The sequence below is a fragment of the Triticum urartu genome, chromosome 7 (assembly GCF_003073215.2).
Source record: "Triticum urartu cultivar G1812 chromosome 7, Tu2.1, whole genome shotgun sequence".
Lineage (NCBI taxonomy): Eukaryota > Viridiplantae > Streptophyta > Magnoliopsida > Poales > Poaceae > Triticum > Triticum urartu.
Window position 1 is genome coordinate 550,099,717 of NC_053028.1, and position 6,000 is coordinate 550,105,716.

Below are 6,000 nucleotides of genomic sequence, written 5' to 3' on the forward strand. Positions count from 1 at the left end.
TTAGTTGGTTTGAGGCTTCAACAAAAAAAAACTTAAACCCTTGTCTTCACCTAATGTAATCTTGCACGAATGTTGTCCATTTCAGCTGTAACTGCTTTGCCACCGGCCAACCATGGTGATTGGTAGAAATATGTGTATTAGCCATTCACTACAAAAAATTACACTTCCGTGATGATACGTGTTTGTCACAGTAGGTCACATTTTCTATCATGCATGTACATACATGCCAATTTTATGACAAAATCAAGATAGTCATACATGTGTTGTCGTAGAAGTGTTCCATGACATTACCAAAATTATCATCACGGAAGTGTCCACTTCCATGATGATAAATGGCGCGTCATGGAAGTGCTTTCGTCAAGGGTGCCCGACACGTGGCATCCACCATAACGGGTCACCGTTAAGCTATCGGGTCCGGTTTTGGATCCGATGACCCGTGCTACCTCTTGAGCACTGCGTTGGTTTTCCCTTGAAGAGGAAAGGGTGATGCAGCAAAGTAGCGTAAGTATTTTCCTCAGTTTTTGAGAACCAAGGTATCAATCCAGTAGGAGGCCACGCACGAGTCCCTCGCACCTACACAAACAAATAAAATCCTCGCAACCAACGCAATAAAGGAGTTGTCAATCTCTTCACGGTCACTTACGAAAGTGAGATCTGATAGATATGATAAGATAATATTTTTAGTATTTTTATGATAAAGATGCAAAGTAAATAAAGCAAAATAAAAACAGCGCAAAAAATAGCTTGTTGACGGGAGATTAATATGATGGAAAATAGACCCGGGGGCCATAGGTTTCACTAGTGGCTTCTCTCAAGAGCATAAGTATTACGGTGGGTAAACAAATTACTGTTGAGCAATTGATAGAATTGAGCATAGTTATGAGAATATCTAGGTATGATCATGTATATAGGCATCACGTCCGAGACAAGTAGACCGACTCCTGCCTGCATCTACTACTATTACTCCACACATCGACCGCTATCCAGCATGCATCTAGAGTATTAAGTTCAAAGGAACAGAGTAACGCTTTAAGTAAGATGACATGATGTAGAGGGATAAACTCATGCAATATGATATAAACCCCACCTTGTTATCCTCGATGGCAACAATACAATTCGTGCCTTGCTGCCCCTACTGTCACTGGGAAAGGACACCGCAAGATTGAACCCAAAGCTAAGCACTTCTCCCATTGCAAGAAAGATCAATCTAGTAGGCCAAACCAAACTGATAATTCGAAGAGACTTGCAAAGATAACCAATCATATATAAAAGAATTCAGAGAAGATTCAAATATTGTTCATAGATAAACTTGATCATAAACCCACAATTCATCAGTCTCAACAAACACACCGTAAAAGAAGATTACATCGAATAGATCTCCACGAGAATCGTGGAGAACTTTGTATTGAGATCCAAAAAGAGAGAAGAAGCCATCTAGCTAATAACTATGGACCCGAAGGTCTGAGGTAAACTACTCACACATCATCGGAGAGGCTATGGTGTTGATGTAGAAGCCCTCCGTGATCGATGCCCCCTCCGGCGGAGCTTCGGAAAAGGCCCCAAGATGGGATCTCACGGGTATAGAAGGTTGCGGCGGTGGAATTAGGTTTTTGGCTCCGTATCTGGTAGTTTGGGGGTACGTAGGTATATATAGGAGGAAGAAGTACATCGGTGGATCAACGTTGTGACGCCCCAAGACCGGAGCTTCAGATGCCTTCCAGGGTTTCCGGGTTCCGTCGTGTGACTTGTTTGGTTCTTTGCATTCATCATTTCATCATGTGCATGGCATCATGTCATCATGCCATCATATCATTAATCTTATAACTTCATAAATAATTTGTATGGATCTTCGATCCATTTAAATCGAGGGAAATGCACATGGTGTTTTTCTCTTTATAACATATATCCTCCCAATATTATTAGGGAGCTATAATAAATATTTCATCCTTATGGAATCAACCATAACACACGTGAATAGTATTTTCCTTGTATTTTCATCTTCGAGTTTGACCTTCAAACCTTGCCAATATTTTTCTCATCTCTTTTATCGAGGCTCCTCTAAAATCTCAGCCCATTTTGAGTCTTTTCGAATGGGCTTCAAAATTCAAACATGGTGAATTAATTTCAACATGTCCGAACCTTTTTCTCCAAAAATCCTCTTACCATTTTATTGTCATCCTTCACATTTTTGTGTGTCTGGAAAGATTTTTCTCCCTTCCAAACTCTTTTGCTACTCCTCTGTTCATTTCTTTTATCTCCTGTGTTTTTTTTCTTTCTTCTTTTGAGTAATAAAAATATGGAGGGGGGAAGTCCAGCAAGGCCCATCCATCCCCGTAGCATGCTTGGGTCCAACTGTGGCCTGACCTAGCCGGCCCAACTGAACTCCCACCTAAACCTAACCCTCTCTCTGCCCGATCCCACTCACCCTCTTCCTCTCGTCCTCATCCACCGCCGCCAGGGAGAAGCCCCGCGTACGATCTCTCCTCGATCTCTCTCTCTCCCGATCCCTTTCCTCCTCCCGTCAAGCCCTCCATCGCAGACGCCGCCGCCTTGGAGCTCCACCGCCGCCAAGCGCCGCCAGCTCCTCCTCCACCTCGCCTCTTCGCGAACCCCGTTGTTGCTTCTTCCAGCGTTGCAGGATGCGTCCAGGGGACCAATCCCCATGGCGCCGTCGTCTCAGGCCACGCCGCCGGCGGGATCCCGCGTGCCTCCGCCTGGATCAGCCTGCACGCCGTTCCCGCCGACCTCGACCTCCAAGGCCTCTTCCCCCGCGCCTCTTTCTCCTTCTCTTTCCCTCCTCCACCTCTCATCTCTCTTGTTCTCTGTAACAGGAGACCAACTCATGGCCGCCGACCCCCTGCCTCGACTCGGTTCTCACCGGAGACGTCGTCCAGTGGCCGGATCAACACCTCCCTCCGTGCCCTGCATCCCGGAGCCAGCCGCCTCAAGCCCTCGTCCGCGTCTGCGCCAAGTCCAGTGAGGAGTCACCGTACCCGTTGACCGCAGCGACCTCCCCTGCTTCTTTTGGTGGTCCATGAGGCGTCCCGCTCACAGCGTTCCGCCAGCAAGGCCCAGCTCCGTTGACCTTTGCACACGCAGGCCCAGTGCACCCACCACAGCCTCCCCTCTCCATGGTCAAGACCGGGACCCCGTGAACGTCACGTTCCTCCAAGACGCCCGAACGACTACTTGACGACCCTGGACATGAGATTGCAAAACGCCAAGTACATGGATATGCCAAGTTCCACTCCGAACATGTACATATATGCCCGGTGATGCGACAAGTACCCCGACAACGTGTACATCTACTCCGTCAAGACCGGACCGACAAGTACCCCAACGTCATGTGTACAACTACCGTCGACGTGTACGACTACTTCGTGAACATGTACCCGATGACCCCAGAAACCTACGTTGCGCCAAGCACCTCCACGATGACCCCGAACCTCTACAAAAACTTGTACAACAACTACTGTTGCCGAAGGCCGTCGAGTAAACGTCTACCCACATCGTGTATTTGGCCAAGTTCGATGACGACCTCCGAAGAACTCGGATTCGCCAAGTTCCACTACCGTTGCCCCCGGAAACCTTGGATTCGTCAAGTACCTCTCCAAAAACGAACATGTACCACTACCGTCGTCGAGATCGCGAGAACCTCTACCGTCGTCGAGATCACGAGAACCTCTACCGTCGACCCTAGAGCATGCGAGAACGACTACTTCCACTACGAACGTCCCGAAAACGTCTACTTCCCCTACACCGCATCGAACTCGAACCCCTCCGATAACACACGCTTCGAAGGTATAACCCCGAGACGACCGGCCGTGAACGAATGCATGTGTGATGTATGAGATGCTCGTGCTTGCTCCATGCTCGAATTGTCGGTGCACGTTGCCCCTCTTTTGCCTTGTCACCATCATCGACTCATGGGACACCCGGTATCCGGGAGTGCCCCACCATCTTTTGCATGCATCCGCACACTTCTCCTTTGCATCGGTTTCTCAATCGAGTTACCGGAACCGGAACGTTGCCGTGGCACCGCTATCGTTATCGTTGCCATGGCACCCCTTTTCCGTTTCCGCCACGGTAACAAATGTTTCATGATATGCTCTTGTTAACATTTTCTTAAAACCTGCATAAAACTTACACATGTCATTCGCATCATGATAACAACATTTAAAATGTTTAAAATTGTTGTTGCACCAAATTGTTAAATGCATATGGGGATTTATCGGATTTGTGGTTGGTTATATCCGACCTCATTTAAATTGTTAGATGGTATAGTTTTGTTATGCTTCACCTCTTGCCATGTTAACCAACATTTAATATTGTTGAGTACCTAAATGAGAGAGAACTAAATAATTGATGTGGTGTTCCGTCAATATGCAACTCGTTGCATATTGAGCTCCACTTAACTTGTAGTTTTGTTTGTGCCCCTTGCCATGCCATGCATATTTAACCGGACATGCATATTGATGAGTCCATGTGTATGTGGTGGTTGTTTACTATGTTGTTTGCTTCTTTTCGGTGTTGCTTCTTCGGGTTAGTTCCGATAACGTTGCGTTTGTGAGGATCCGTTCGACTATGTCCGTTTGTCTTCTTCATGGACTCGTTCTTCTTCCTTGTGGGATTTCAGGCAAGATGACCATACCCTCGAAATCACTTCTATCTTTGCTTGCTAGTTGCTCGCTCTTTTGCTATGCCTATTCTACGATACCTACCACTTGCTATATCATGCCTCCCATGTTGCTAAACCAAGCCTCTAACCCACCTTGTCCTAACAAACCGTTGTTTGGCTATGTTACCGCTTTGCTCAGCCCCTCTTATAGCGTTGCTAGTTGCAGGTGAAGATGGAGTTTGTTCCTCGTTGGAACATGTTTTTTGTTGGGATATCACAATATCTCTTATTTAATTAATGCACCTATACACTTGGTAAAGGGTGGAAGGCTCGGCCTTATGCCTGGTGTTTTGTTCCACTCTTGCCGCCCTAGTTTCCATCATATCGGTGTTATGTTCCCGGATTTTGTGTTCCTTACACGGTTGGGTTATAATGGGAACCCCTTGACAGTTCACCTTGAATAAAACTCCTCCAGCAATGCCCAACATTGGTTTTACCATTCGCCACCTAGCCTTTTCTTTCCCTTGGGTTCTGCAGACTCAAGGGTCATCTTTATTTAAACCCCCCTGGGCCAGTGCTCCTCTGAGTGTTGGTCCGACCGAGTAGACTGCGGGGCCACCTCGGGGCAACTTGAGGGTTGGTTTTACTCGTAGGATGTCTCATCTGAGTGTGCCCTGAGAACGAGATATGTGCAGCTCCTATCGGAATTTCTCGGCACATTCGGGCGGTGTTGCTGGACTTGTTTTACCATTGTCGAGGATGTCTTGTAACCGGGATGTCGAGTCTGACGGATTGTCTTGGGAGAAGGAATATCCTTCGTTGACCGTGAGAGCTTGTGATGGGCTAAGTTGGGACACCCCTGCAGGGATTGAACTTTCGAAAGCCGTGCCCGCGGTTATGGGCAGATGGGAATTTGTTAATGTCCGGTTGTAGAAAACCTAAAGTTGAACTTAATTAAAATGCACCAACCGCGTGCATAACCGTGATGGTCTCTTCTCGGCGGAGTCCGAGAAGTGAACACGGTGTTGGAGTAATGTTTGACGTAGGTTGTTCCAGGATCACTTCTTGATCATAGATTCTCGTCCGTGCTTTTGCCTTCTCTTCTCGCTCTCATTTGCGTATGTTAGCCACCAAATATGTTAGTCGCTTGCTGCAGCTCCACCTCATACCTTTTACCTTACCTATAAGCTTAAATAGTCTTGATCGCGAGGGTGTGAGATTGCTGAGTCCCCGTGACTCACAGATACTTCCTAAACCAGCTTGCAGGTGCCGATGATACCGTGCAGGTGACGCAACTGAGCTCAAGGAGGAGCTCGATGAAGATCTTCTCCATTGTGTTGTTTCGTTTCAGTCGATCAGTAGTGGAGCCCAGTTGGGACGAT